The 15,521-nt window shown below is 35.7% G+C and overlaps 1 long non-coding RNA gene across 3 annotated transcripts; it reads left to right on the plus strand.

The window, feature by feature from the left end:
* Positions 1–4,619: 4,619 nt before the first annotated feature.
* On the plus strand, positions 4,620–14,756 carry LOC145119186 (uncharacterized). 3 transcript variants are annotated; one of them, XR_013713716.1, is made up of 5 exons: positions 4,620–4,950; positions 5,030–5,150; positions 5,312–5,389; positions 13,745–13,786; positions 14,468–14,756. It is a non-coding gene; the product is annotated as an uncharacterized LOC145119186 (long non-coding RNA). The 3 variants fall into 3 exon arrangements; XR_013713714.1 differs by lacking the exon at positions 13,745–13,786; XR_013713715.1 differs by lacking the exon at positions 13,745–13,786 and having other exon boundaries at positions 5,316–5,389.
* The last annotated feature ends 765 nt before the right edge of the window (positions 14,757–15,521 follow it).

The following is a 15,521-nucleotide window of genomic DNA, read 5'->3' on the forward strand; positions in this document are numbered from 1 at the left end:
ACATAACAAGCATGTGTATGTTCTTAAAGAAATCAAAGTGCATATAAACTTATACCAATTATGAATAGAAAACTAAAGTTTTGAGTTTTACACTTCTTTTTCCAATCCTTGAACTACTATATCCTTTCTCCCTTTTTTTCCCATCTATTGTTGATAAAATCTTGTATTTCTTCATTAGTCTTTTTTGCAAACTTAGTTGTTTGTGCAATGATTCTTGACCTGTATGTGTTTGCATCACTCAATAGTATCTTTGTCAAATACTTAATGCGTAAATCGTTTAACACACTTTGTTGTTGTTTTGATTCTTCTGGCAACTCACATGTCCAATTTACTGTTTTATCTCCCATATATGTCTCCATATGACGCATGCAAAAAACTCCACAGTCAACATGCTTACCCTTGTGCGCCAATTCATGTTCACCCTTTTTGGTTCAACACCCTCCAAAATTAAAGCTGATTTGTGATTGACACTCATCAAGTACCTACTAAAAAGTATTTTCTGCAAAAAAGAAATTGTCATTTTCTATAATTATTATTTTATTCAAATTAGCAGTCTATTAATATTTATATTTAGAATGTAAATTTACTATTCTTACCAATTCATTAGGTGCATCACGATAAGCTCTTGAAAACTTTGCAACTGAATTCCTATTGTCAGTGACATCAACTGCTGGTTTCTCTTAAGTTTATGCAGATGATGTAAAAGTGATTTTTTTGATGAATTGGGAAAAACACCCGTTTTAATATTTTAAATTGTTAAACTTTGTTTAAAAGATGTAATATATTCAACAAAAAGAACAATTTATTACCAAGTGAACTTTTTTAAATGTCAAAAGTTCTTTGTCCTTTTTCATTGAATCTTTGATATTTGACTCAAATTTATCAGATCTTTCAATGACAGAGATTTTTTTGTCAAATATGAAATGTCTCTGCAAAAATTTTTAATATACATCAAACTTTAAGGACTAAATTGTTAAATTCACAATAAGGTACATTTTAAATTTAAAATTATTCACACTATAAATTATAATAGGATTCACTGTGTGAATTTTATTACTTATTCAGAACTATTGAAAATTTTATTTATTATATGATCAACACTATCATGATATATATATTTTAATTAACTTACCACCATTGATGTATCAAAGAAATACCGATTCACTGTAGAATTTGATTTATGCTTTTCTTCATAGTTCAAAACATCAATCCAAGCATCAATGACATATGCATGTACCCATAATCATGTCTGCATGGTTTCATTCATTCCTCTTCCAAGCACATAACCTCTCTTAGTTTGAAATGCCTTCTCACTTAATTTGTAATCAAATAAAACATAAAAGCAGTTAATAGAAAATTAAATTATATTTGTATTTATATACTATTGTATTTAAAGAAAAGATAACATGAATTATTACCTACTATTACCAATTATGGAAAAAATTCTATCTGATACTTTTACTTCATCTGGATCTACAAATTTCGATGCACCAACCTCTTTTTGATTATATGGAGAAGATACCTTCAGTGATGGTTTTTTTAATCGTTTTCCTACATCTATTCTTCCCTCTTGATCATCTTAAATTCCCAAGATATTATTGTCACATTATGTTTCTTCTTAATCATAACTTTCTTCTTCATCAAGTTGTTCATCTTTTCTTTCTTTCTTATCTTGTTCATCTTCACTGCTTTCATCTCCTTCTTGAAACTCTTGTGTTAGACCAAGACCAAGTCCAAGTGAAAAACTAGGCATTGATGATTTTCTAGTATTTTTTTTCTTTTTTTTATCATCTATTATTGTTTTTTTATTTATTTGTTCTCTCAAACTTTTTACATTGACAAAATCATCATAATCATCAAAATTTAAAATACATTGAACAGAATCAACAATCTCATGCATTATTGGATCATTGTATAAATTTCCTGGTGTTACCATGATTGGTTGATTCTTTATTTTTTTGCTGGTGTAGTTTCTACATCCACATCTTTATGTATATCACCCTTATTCCCATCCACCTTATTCACATCCCTTTCTCCATCTTCAGGTATTTCATGTTCATTAAAATTCTCATCTCTTTTTTCTTAATTTTCATTCTCATCACTTTTTGCATCATCTTCATTCATCACATTTGTTTCATCTTCATTTTGACTTTTATAAATGAATTCCTTTTCAAAGACTTTCTTCATATCTTTCAACTCATCGCTTTCTGTGAATTTTGTTGTTGAAAACTCAATTATCTTTCCACAATTCATTTTATCATTCCCTAGTTTTTTATAATTCTTTTTTGCTTTGAATACCAATTCCTGCAAAATGAAATAAAAAATGTCAATAACAATGATTTTTTGAACTTTTTTCTATAATAAATTACAGTTTCACAATATGAATGCATTGATGAGGTATCACACTTTTAATGCATTTTAATAAATTACATATTCACTATGTAAATTTATTATAGAAAAAGTAATAAAATACACCTTTATATTCACAATGTGAATCACTTTATGAATTCATCTTAACTACAATTTTATTACATATATCTGTAATACAGCTTCACAATTTTTTTTAATTATATAGATTATTAACTTACATCGAGTTTCATATCTTCATTTTCACCGGTGTCAGATTCTTCATCATTCTCTATAACATCATCATTCCATTCCAAAGTTCCAAAGTCACTACTCTTTAACTCAGCTTTTTCCCTTTTCACCATCATGTGATAATCCCAAAAATGTAGTGCATGTATTTGTCTATTTTTCACTCTTATCATTTCTCATAAACTCCAAATAAGCTAGCTGTTTATGTAAACAAAATTATGATTAATTAGTTTTCTTATAATAATATAAATAAAAGTGTTAATTATAAGAGATTTCCTTACCAATAATACCAATAATACAAGAAGTGGCCCACAATAGTAGTTTCCTCTATCAGTTTTATCCCACGTCGTCTTTGACATTTTCAAGCAATTGGTTATAAAACCACACCAATCTATTTCTCTCATAGGTGTTTTGCCTAACAAATGTGGCAATACTGTTGTTTTAAAAGTTCCATGCTTATTCTGTTCACAGATGGTATTAACAAACAGTAATAGAAAGTTTGTTCTGAAAATAATCCCTGAATTTAATGATTCTTTAATCCTCTCTTCAACATCTGATGGTCCCAGAAATTCCATTGGTTGCAATTCTCAGCAAAGATCCCAATCACATTTCTCTAACAACTTTTTTCTATTCTTAGGTGCTATCTGTTTTTTCGAAGCAAAAATCTATAAAGTCTGCAGACCACCTCTGCAGTAGAAGAGGTGGACCAAACGGCTGCAGACTGTAATAAGAAGCGTGTTTATTTTTTTAACATCTGCATGCTGCAGATATTAAAAAATTAAAACAAACTGATTTTATAATCCGAAAATAGTTTTTTAATACCGAAAATTTAATAATGTATGACATTTCAGCAAAAATTTATGATAATTCAGCAAAAAATAATGATATTTTAACAAAAAATAAAGATATTTTAGCATAAAATAATGATATTTCATCAACAAATTATTATTATTCAATATAAAAAATTTCAACAAGAATAAAAAAAAACGAAAAAAATGTGAAATAAGATTTCAGCAATATATAATCAATATTTTAGCATGAAAAAAAGAAGAAGAAGAGGTTGGAAGAGATAGGAAGAGGCAAAACAAGTGCTGCGCCAAGAAGAACACGCGCACAAGTTTTTTAATCCGAAGACTTCTGAAAACAAACAACTGAGAGATGAAAAGTGTTGCGCGTGTGCTGCGCCGCGCAGCAATAAGAGGTCTGAAGAAGTTTTTTCCAAAAAACAAACATCACCATAGATTAAAGATTTAACGATATCATAAAACTTTTTTGGACTCCTTCTTGTTTTCAAAGATACTCTGTCATTTGGATTTATTGGCACTTTTGCCTTTTTTTTTTTCTTTGACTACTTCGAGAGTCTTTGTCTTGACAATCTTCATTTTTATCTTTGCTTCATTTGTTTTTCTTTTTCTTTTACTTGTTAGTCAATAATTTTCGTAAGCTTCTCATACTATAACATATACTATAAAATAACTAACAATACAACAAATTTACATGTGAAATTTTTTAAAAAGTTTGTTATTAATAATCATATCATTCACAAGGTTTTTGTTTTGTAAAATATAATATAATATATAAAATAAACATGTGAATTTGTTTATAACTTTGTAAATTAAACATGTGAATAGTAATAAACAAACCTGTTGTTTTTTCATCAGATTCTTTCTTTACACAACTAAAAAGTAGGGTAATATCGACAAAATTTTAGTGACGGAAAAATCTGTTGGAAACAAAGACGGAATACCGACAGATTTCCGACAAATTAAAAAACCTTAATTATATGGATTTTAGTGATGACTTTTGCGACGGTTTAGTAACACCGTACATTTTTGTTGGTAATCCGTTATAATTTACGGAGGCTTTCCCAACAGAAATAACAGAAATGAACAATTTTTCATTCCGTCAAAAATCCGTTAGTAAAATTTGTTTATCTTTTTTTAAAATTTAAATAGCTGGGGCAATTTTGTAAATATAAAAGTGTTAAAGGGTGTTCCTGAACAATTCTGAACTCTGAACTAAAAAAAGAACGTCGTCTACAGATTTTTCCCTGTTCTCACTTTCCCTCTTATCTGGCCACTGACTCCGCCAACGACGTTACCTCCGCCATCAGCGCCGGCAACAAAGCCCTCCAGCTCCTCTAAATTCGTCGACGCAACATGCCTTCTCCCTCTCGGTCTGACCTGCAACCCACTGCCCCTTTAACTAAGTAAAATTTCTCCCATTTATCTCTCTATGAACGACGACCAACATCGTCTCACTCTTTTGTCTCCGCCGCCACCGTCAAAATTGTTTCTGTAGCCGGTGGACCTTACCATTGGATCCGATTTCACCTTTTTTTCTCTCCAAGTTTTGGTAAAAAAAAACCCTAACTTATTTTTTCTGTTAGATTCTTTATGTACATTACTTAAATGGTGATTGTTTGTTCTCTTAGCACGAGAGTTTGAATAAGCAGATAATTCATCTCCTCAGGACTAGCAACAGGTCTTCTCTATTAAGTAATTGGGGTGCCGGCATCAAATTACACGTATATTCTTCTGGGAATCCAAGATTTGGTAAATTTATTGGTGGATTTTTTATTTTGTCAAATTTTGTGGCTTAGCTTTTCGAGATTACAGATATATTTATCCATATCCACAATCAACTCATTGAATTTTGTTGATAGCTTTTTTGTTTCTGTTTAATCACTCATATTACCATTGTGTGCTTTGCATAGATAGGTACTCTGCAACCACATGAGGAAGAAGATGAGGACTTCTCTACCTTTTGAAGTGGCACACTAGCTATTTGTAAGGTATGCTTTTGGTAATTTTCCTTATTATAGAGCAAGAAAAACTATGATAACAAGTCTCTCAGATTCCTTTTTACGTTGCTCCCAAACCAAGTCTCATTTATAGGTTGTTAATAACTGTAAATGATGATTTGAAATCTTTGGTAAATTACTTGAGGGCTGATGGAAATGTTTTATTAATTGGCCTTTGGGGTCGATCCATGGGAGTTGTAACAAGGTAATAACCTTTTGCCACCTGTCAAAGTAAACATAATAACTATTAAATGAATCAATTGTAAATATATGCCAGTTAAATTTCATTACATGTAGAAGAAAAAATGGGTTATAAAATGTAAGAAAATGGAATGAATTGCATTCCTTCAAGAATGGTCCATTCTATTTGATCAAAACTTTTTTTATTGTTAAATGCAAGAAATAGCAACGTACTTTCATTGATTTTTTTATTATAGCATTCTAGTTTCATTTCTTTTTATTATAGCATTGTACATTCAAAAATCTACACAGTTATAGTTATAAAGTGCAATTACTTAACAAGAAAATGATTGATACTGCAATGTTGTAATAGAAAGAAATGAGACTAAGATGCTATATGATAAGAACAGGGTTAATAAGAATAGAGGTAGGCTAGCTTTTTATTAGAAATGGCCTGATTCGAGAGGGGCAAGGTCTCCAATTACAGGAAAAGATAAATATGAGAAATATGTGATGATCAACTGATAAGTAAACCTATTATTTATAATACCCTATTCTTAATATTAAATATGGTAGTTGCTAAGGTTACGTATGGTAATTGCTCCCCACTTCCTTTGATAACCACCTCTTGATTTGGGTAACTCCAGCCAATTGCCATTTAATTGATTTGGCCTAGTGGATTCAGCCAATTCCCAAAAATAGAATTCAATTGCCCCATATTGGCAGCTGTCATACGATTCTTTTTCCTGGAATATACCTTTAGTGGATTTTTATCATTACTTCCCTCCCGGTAAAACGCCTTGTCCTCAAGGCGGAAAGTAGGGAATTGCTCCTTTATCAAATCATAAGTTTCCCATGTGGACTCTCTTCGATGGGGCGGTTACACCAAGAAACCAACAGTTCTAAGTTTGGGTGGCCAGCTTCACGAACCCAACGATGAGTGATGACAGAACTTGGTTGCCAGTCAATTTCCCAGTCTTTGGTGATGGGTAAAGGTGCAGCTGGGACTGAAGAAAAGGAGCCATGAGCCGGTTTAAGCATCGAAACGTGAAAGACTGGGTGAACTCTAGCTTCGGGTGGTAGTTCCAGCTCATAAGCAACTGGGCCTACTGTTCGTTTAATACGATATGGGCCAAAAAACCTTGGAGAAAGCTTCTCGTATCGGCGCTTGGCCAAACTTTTTTAACGGTAGGGCTGAATCTTCAAGAAAGCATAATCACCAACCTGAAACGTGAGTTCCCGTCGCTTCAAATTTGCTTGGTTTTTCATCCGGTCTTGGGCCTTTTGGAGGTTTTGTCGTAGGAGCTTCAACATATCATCCCTATCAAGTAAATTGATGTTCCAGTTCTTCATTTTTGGTTTCCCCTGTAACATAAGGAAACAAAGAAGGAGGTTCCCTGCCGTAAACAACAGTAAATGGTGTTGTACCAGTGGATGTATGGTAACCAGTGTTATAAGAATATTCAGCCCATGGTATGAAAGTACTCCATTTGGTTGGTTGTTCACTAGCAAAGCAACGTAGATAAGCTTCTAAACAACGATTTAAGACTTCCGTTTGACCGTCCGTTTGAGGATGATAACTTGTGCTCAATTTCAGTTTGGTTTGACTTAATCGGAACAATTCTTGCCAAAAGTTGCTAAGAAAAACCACGTCTCGGTCAGAGACGATAGAGCGAGGAAAACCATGTAATCGGATAATCTCTTTGCAAAATATCGCTGCTACCCCTTTAGCCGTGAATGGGTGAGATAAACAGAGAAAGTGAGCATATTTGCTTAGGCGATCCACCACGACTAAGATAGTATCGAAACGGCTTGATGGGGGTAAACCGACGATAAAATCAATAGAAATATCCTCCCAAACTTGGCTTGGAATGGGCAAGGGCTGAAGCAAACCGGCGGGGGACAGAGTTTGGTATTTCTGTTGTTGACATATGACACATTGCTGCACAAAAACCCTTACATCCTGTTTCATCTTTAGTCAATAATAACGAGAGCACAATCGTTTATAGGTTTTTAAAAAACCTCCATGGCCACCAAGTGGAGTATCATGTGCTTCCTGTAACAGTTTTAGTCTGAGGGAAGATACTTCAGGTATTACCAAACGCCCTTGATAAAACAAAAGCTGATTTGCAAGAGAAAAATCAGTGACAAATGAAGGATCTTCATGTAGTTTGCTAATCAAGTCTCTTGTAAATGGGTCGGTTTGATACCCTGCTTTGATTTCAGCTACCTCAACACAATAAGGCACAATTAATGTCAACAATTCTCCTGAATGAGGTCGTCGAGATAGAGCATCAGCTCCCTTGTTCTCTTTTACTGCTTTGTGAATAACCGAGAAATCATAAGGCATCAATTTAAGTAGCAACCTTTGCTGCTCAGTAGTGGTAATTCGATGTTCTAACAAAAATTTCAGGGTATAATGATCGGTACAGATTAAAAAATGACGACCAAGCAGGTAATGACTCCATTTTTGTACCGCCAGTACCAATCCAACAACTCTCTGTCATAAGCCGATTTAAATCGGTTAGATGGAGAGAACCCCTTGCTGAAATAGGCCACAGGATGGTCTTGCTGTGATAATATTGCTCCCACACCATCCGATGAAGCATCACATTCGATGACAAAAGGTTTTGAAAAATCGGGTAACCGAAGGACTGGAGTGGATAACAAAGCCTTTTTTAAGTCATTAAAGGCTTTAAGGGCCTCTTCTGACCAGAGAAATCCATCTTTCTTGGTTAATGCAGTGAAGGGACGGGCTATGATGCCATAATTACGAACAAAGCGTCTGTAGTACCCTGATAACCCAAGAAAACCTCTCACTTCCTTGACTGTCGATGGTACGGGCCATGATTTAACTGCTGATATCTTTTCTTCTTCCACACTAACTGTTAGGAATCGGACCGGGTACACGCAGCGGAAACACACTGTCACACACTCACAAACTCACAAAATAAAGCAAGAAGAACACAAGGATTTTACGTGGTTCAGATTCGGTGCAAATCCTACATCCACGGGCTGCAACTAGAGATTTTAGTATTATGAGAAGATTACAATTGTGATGAACACACTCTGCACTTTATGTTGTGTTTTTTGTTTGCTCGATACCTTCTGCATTTATAGGAACTCAAATAATTCCAATGGACAAAAGCAATGGTGGAGAATTAAAGAAAAAAAAACAACAAGTATTGATTGCCACTCCTTCTCCAATTTGTCTGCCATTTTATGAGTGGGTCTTCACACCACTAGCAATTATCACCATCCACTAATTTGGCCTCCACCAATTTTCTCCACCAACCAACAATCTCCCACTTGGAGAAAATAACCCAACAATTCTCCAGTAATCTTAAAACAACCAAGTCTTCCAAGCCTCCAGTTCCCAAGAACAAGCTAAACTTAGTCCAATTTCTCTAATTGCAGCCGCCCCTCATCATCATCTAGAAGGGCCAGTTGAAGTTCCCACTAGCTCCAACTCAGTCGTGGCTAATCCCACCACCGACTCATCCTCTGTCTCAACCGGTTTGGACACTCCACCAGATCCAGAGATACACCGAGGACCACTAACACTCTCCAAACATAGCAAACATCCAACAGGAGAGAATTTTTCAATCTTAGTCTTCAAAACCCAACGGCTCTTTGTAACTTTACCTGAAACACGTCCCGTGCTCCTACTGTCACCAAATTCCCTGAATGGTTTAGACTTTCGAACTCGTTCAGCTAACATCTCTTTGGCTCCAGAGTTCATGTTTGCAAAATGAACTCTCTTAGCACCAGATTTAGCGAACCAGATTTTGTCATGCTTAACCGGGACGGTCATACTTCCCTCAGCAGGTACCTCAACCATATACAATGACCCACACTTCATACCATGAGCAATCACCGAATTACCATTGACCACCCTCCATTTACCACCACCAAACATTACTTCCAGTCCTTGTTTATCCAGCTGACAAACAGAAATCAATTTCTTTTTCAGCTCCGGAATCACCCTGACATTCTTCAGGTTCCATGTAGTTCCCAATGAAGTAACCAGATCAATATCTCTATGCCCGTTACTTGAAGCATCTCGTCATTTGCCAACCGTACCTTCCCAAAATCTCCTTCTTTTAGATTCACCATCGTTTCCCCGTTGTCCATGGCGTGAAATGAAGCCCCTGAATCCATGACCCAAGAGTCTACAGAACTTTCCATACTGAGTAACAATGCATCATCCCCAGAAAAATTCTCAGCATCAGCAATGTTCAATTCTTTCTTTGGACATTGACTCTTAACATGTCCCACTTCTTGACAGTTCCAGCATTTCACATTCTTCAAAGTTCTAGAACTTTTTCCCTGACTCCCACTGCTCCCACTATTCCTGCTATTCACTCTACCTCTTCCGACATTTAATAAATCAGAAGAGGAAGATCCACCTTGATTCTTGCGTCTGATATCCTCGCCTAGAACCAAATCTCTAACCCCTTCAAAAGTCATACCACTGGTCCCCACGGAACTCGTAACAGCAGTAACTGTTCCGGACCAGCTATCAGGTAGAGAAGCTAGTAGCAGCGAAGCTTGAGTCTCATTATCAAATTTAATTCCCACAGATGATAATCTGGACAGAATTGAATTTAGATTGTTAATGTGAACCGTAACTGAGCCTTCCTCATTCATCCTTGTAGTGAACAACTCCTTCATCAAGAACACCTTGTTAGCCGCCGATGGTTTCTCATACATATTTGACAGAGCCTCCATCATACCACGCGCCGTGGTTTCATTCATGATGTTGAAAGCAACACTCTTCGTCAACGACAATGTAATAACCGCCTTGGCTTTCTTGTCCTTTGAGTTCCACGCATCTGCAGCAGCTTTTTCCATTTTCTCCGGTTTGTCTCCGAGTACCACGTCCAAGTCTTTCTGACATAGCAATGCTTCTAATTGCATTTTCCACCAGCTAAAATCAGAACCATTGAACCTTTCGATTATAACCTTGTCTTCAGCCATTACGGCAAACAAAAAAAATAAGGTACACTCGTGTGTGACAGAAAAACGATCGTACCCTCCAAAACCTCGCTAACCAGGCTCTGATACCAGTTGTTAGGAATCGGACCGGGTACACGCAGCGGAAACACACTGTCACAAACTTACAAACTCACAAAATAAAGCAAGAAGAACACAAGGATTTTACGTGGTTCGGATTCGGTGCAAATCCTACATCCACGGGCTGCAACTAGAGATTTTAGTATTATGAGAAGATTACAATTGTGATGAACACACTCTGCACTCTATGTTGTGTTTTTTGTTTGCTCGATACCTTCTGCATTTATAGGAACTCAAATAATTCCAATGGACAAAAGCAATGGTGGAGAATTAAAGAAAAAAAAAACAAGAAGTATTGATTGCCACTCCTTCTCCAATTTGTCTGCCATTTTATGAGTGGGTCTTCACACCACTAGCAATTATCACCATCCACTAATTTGGCCTCCACCAATTTTCTCCACCAACCAACACTAACTCCTTTCGAGCTGATCACATGCCCAAGGAACACCACCTGTTCTTGCCCAAAGCAACATTTCAATAGTTTGGCAAAAAATTGGTTGTCATGAAGTAATTTTAAGGCCTGTTCCAAATGGAATTTGTGTTGTTCCATACTTGGACTATAAACTAAAATATCATCAAAGAACACAAGTATGAAACGTCGCAAGTATGGACGGAATAAATCATTCATGATAGCCTGAAATGTGGAAGGAGCATTAGTTAGGCCAAAAGGCATGACCTTGAATTTGTAATGACCCGAGTGAGTGCGAAAGGCTGTTTTTTCGATATCCGGGGCTGCCACTCTAATTTGATAATAACCCGATCGCAAATCGAGTTTTGAGAACACTGTAGCACCATGCAGCTCATCGAGTAATTTGTCAATATTAGGGATCGGATGTTTGTCGGCTATAGTTATCTTGTTGAGGGCTCGGTAATCGATGCACATCCGCCAAGAATTATCTTTCTTCTTCACTAGTAGTACAGGGCTTGAAAAAGGGCTGGTGCTTGGTTGAATAAAACCAGCGGCCATCAACTGTTCCACTTGTTTTTCTATCTCATTTTTTTGGGAGTAGGGATAACGGTAAGGACGGATGTTAGGTGGAGTGGAGTTTGGCATAAGTGAGATTGAATGGTTTTGTGATCGAATCGGGGGTAGATGTTGAGGCTCTTCAAAGATGGTGGTGTATTGGTTGACAACAGGTTGCAATGGGAGGGGTATACAAGGGGTAGTTTCTGGTTCAATGGCTAGGTGTTGGAAACTGGATGACTTTTGAGGGCCGGATGAAATGCCTTGTAGCTTATATCGCTTTCCATCTATTGAAAAAATCATGAATAATTCCTTCCAGTTAGCTTGAACTGTATTTAACGTAGCTAACCATTGAACACCCAAAACTAGATCAGCTCCACCAAGAGAGAAAGGATGAAAATTCTGAGTGATCTTGAGGTCATTAATCTGTACAGAAAGATTTTTGCAGATTTGACCACATCAAATTAGGTCTCCGTTACCGATTTGAACACCAAAAGACGTTACCGGTTGATTCGCCAACTTAAGTTCATTCACCAAGACATCTGAGATAAAATTGTGTGTAGATCCGCCATCTATTAAAATTAAAACCTCTGTAGAATGAAGCATACCATGGATTTTCATTGTGGTAGGTTGCGATTTTCCCAGAATAGCATGTAAGCTAATTTCAGCAGTCTCCTGTTGGTCAGAATCAAGATCAGTTAGATCCGTTGTCGGAGATTCTTTAACGGCTTCATCAGCTTCTAAAACCTTGAGGGTACCGGTTTTGCAACGATGACCCGGTCCATATTTTTCGCCACATCTAAAGCATTCCCCTTTTAGAAATCGATTTTGCTTCTCATTTTTGGAAATTCGTGAAACATTTCTTGATTGGTTTGATGTTTGGGCTGGGATAAAAGAGGTCGGTTTAGGATCTGCTTGTGAGAGTTTCGAATTTGGGGTTCCCGAGACATTTTTCCCAGATCGATGACAGGTGAGTTTAGATTCGAATTCCAAAGCCAGGCTCATGACACTATATACCGTACGGGGTTTGTGAATTCGTACATCTGATTTTAGTTCATCTTTTAGGCCATTTAGGAATACTCCTAAAAGACAGTGATTTGGCCAATTTGAAACCCGAGAGGTTCTTTTAGCGAACTCCTGCCGATACTCTTGTACTGTACCAGTTTGTTTTATGCTGCATAGGAACTCATCAGGGTTCTGAAACTCAGCAGAGCCAAAATTTCTTGTAAACACTTGGACCAATTCTTCCCAGAAAGTGATCGGACGATCATTAGATAACAATGAATAGAGGTCCAAGGCATCTCCTTCTAAGTGCATTGAAGCTATCTCCACCTTTTCTTCATCCGGGATCTGATAGTACCTGAAGTATTTTTCGGCTTTCAGCAGCCATCCACGTGGGTCTCCGCTACTAAAAGTTGGGAAATCAATTTTGTTGTAGGGTTTATGTGGCATTCGACCCCTCCAACTGCTTCCCCCCTCGTCGTTCTTGCTCTCGCTGGACCGTTCCCTCTTTTTCAGGGCTGCTATATCTTCCTTCATTGTTTCAATTGACTCCAGCTTTGCTGTTATGGCAGCCAATTGAGTGGCAATGGGATCGGGTGGGTTGTTGTCGCTATTCCGGGTTTGCACCATGTTGTTTCCCGGCAATGGAACCAAATGATAAGAACAGGGTTAATAAGAATAGAGGTAGGCTAGCTTTTTATTCGAAATGGCCCGATTCGAGAGGGGCAAGGTCTCCAATTACAGGAAAAGATAAATATGAGAAATATGTGATGATCAACTGATAAGTAAACCTATTATTTATAATACCCTATTCTTAATATTAAACATGGTAGCTGCTAAGGTTACGTATGGTAATTGCTCCCCACTTCCTTTGATAACCACCCCTTGATTTGGGTAACTCCAGCCAATTGCCATTTAATTGATTTGGCCTAGTGGATTCAGCCAATTCCCAAAAATAGAATTCAATTGCCCCATATTGGCAGCTGTCATACGATTCTTTTTCCTGGAATACCTTTAGTGGATTTTTATCACTATAATACATAAATAAATGAAAGTACCTTTCTATTTCTTGCATTTAGCTCTTTTGGAAAAGACTTTTTTTTGACTTAAAAAAAAACTTTCAGGTCCCTTCGGATATGCCATTAATTGATATTCCATGTTCTGAGGTATTTTCCCTTCTTTTTCTCTTTTCTCTCCTGTCCTTCAGTTGAATCATCTTCATTACTCCCTCCATACCAAGAGTCGCCTCATGTGTAATCACTAAAATGAATTCGAATCCGAATGGATGGAATTGGAGTTAAAGTACACTTTCACATTCCGTTATTATGATGGAATTGGATTCTGTCCATTCGCAACCATGGATTAGAATCTTGAAATCTGAAATATTTTGATTGAACTAGAACTGAGTTCCGTTCATTGACAACCAAATGCTCAATGGAATGGAATCTTGAATCTTGAAATCGTACTTTGCAAAGTTCCCGATTATGGCATCATACATTATGAAATAGCAATCTACTTTCATATAAGTTGTATTTGGGAATAATGGAAAAAATACATTGCTATTATGAGTAAAAACATAAAATATGTTGTATAATCGTGAAAAAACTGAAAATGGTTTTATTATGATTATATGAAAGTATGCAACTATAATTATGAATTTCATAAAAGTACGTTGCTATTTATAATCATTAACTATTTTTTTTCAAACTTCAGGTGGAGGAATATTGTACTTAAAATCACATTTGTTTTACGCATTATTATAATTGCTACTTGTTTATTCCCCTTTATGGTCAACATTGGAGGGAATTTATGGTATTTGACAATATATAAATATCTCTCAATGATAGGTATGGAATCCACGAGCTAATGAAGAAGGATACTCTCCATCGGTTGTTGAGGTCGTGAGAATTATAGATGAAATTTTGAATTTGATGTTTTTTAAATATCGAATATGGATGAAAATTTATGGATTTAGTGTATGTCGAATATGGATTTAACAGATTGAATTTTATGGATTTACTTTTATATTTGTTGGTTTTAAAATATAGATTTAATGTATGTTTAAAAAATTTATGTGTTTAATATGTAATTATTTTTAATTTTTAATTTTTTTATGAATTTATAATTTTTTTATAATGCCAAAATCTGTCGCTAATCTGACAAAAAAATTTGTCGGTAATCCGTTAGTGAGTCATTTCGATTTCGAGAGTTCGTCAGTAATCCGTTAGTAATTTATTCCAGATTTCGTTGGTAATCCGTTAGTAAATTGTTCCGTCAATCCGTTGCAAACAAATTCCGTCGGTAATCCGTTGCAAAAAATATTCTGTCGGTGATCCGTTACTATTTCTGACAGAAAAATCCCTCGCTAAAAATTAGACGTAACCGTCGGAAATCCGTTACAAGCAATTAGCAACAAGAATATACCGACAGATTTTGGTCTGTTACAATTCCATCGGTAAAGAGTAGTAGCAACGGATTACCGACGGTTTTGGCCGTCGGTAATGCTCTTTGTTGTAGTAGTGTTACAAGGTTATCATCAACTTTAATAGGAGTCACAAATCTTTTGTATTCAATCATTTTAAGTCATGGACTCTGTCCGATTTCTGTTCATGTTTTAACAAAATTAATGAGAATTTATTTTATAATATCAAATTCAATTATAATTTTATAAATACTAACTTTGAGTTGTTTTCTTTTCAGGTGTCATGAAAACAGATTTGTCTTGCTTCGTTGACCTTTTCATTTTCTTTTTTTGAATTGTTGGAGTATGCCAGATTTCTGTTCATTTTTTAAAAAATAAAATTAATGATAACTGATTTTATATATTAAAGTAAATTATAATTATATAAATACTAACCTTGTGTTGTTTTCTTTTCAACTGTCTTCAAAACAGATTCATCT

This window comes from Lactuca virosa, chromosome 6, assembly GCF_052849685.1.
Source record: "Lactuca virosa cultivar CGN04683 chromosome 6, Lactuca_virosa_CGN04683_v6, whole genome shotgun sequence".
Taxonomy (NCBI): Eukaryota; Viridiplantae; Streptophyta; class Magnoliopsida; order Asterales; family Asteraceae; genus Lactuca; species Lactuca virosa.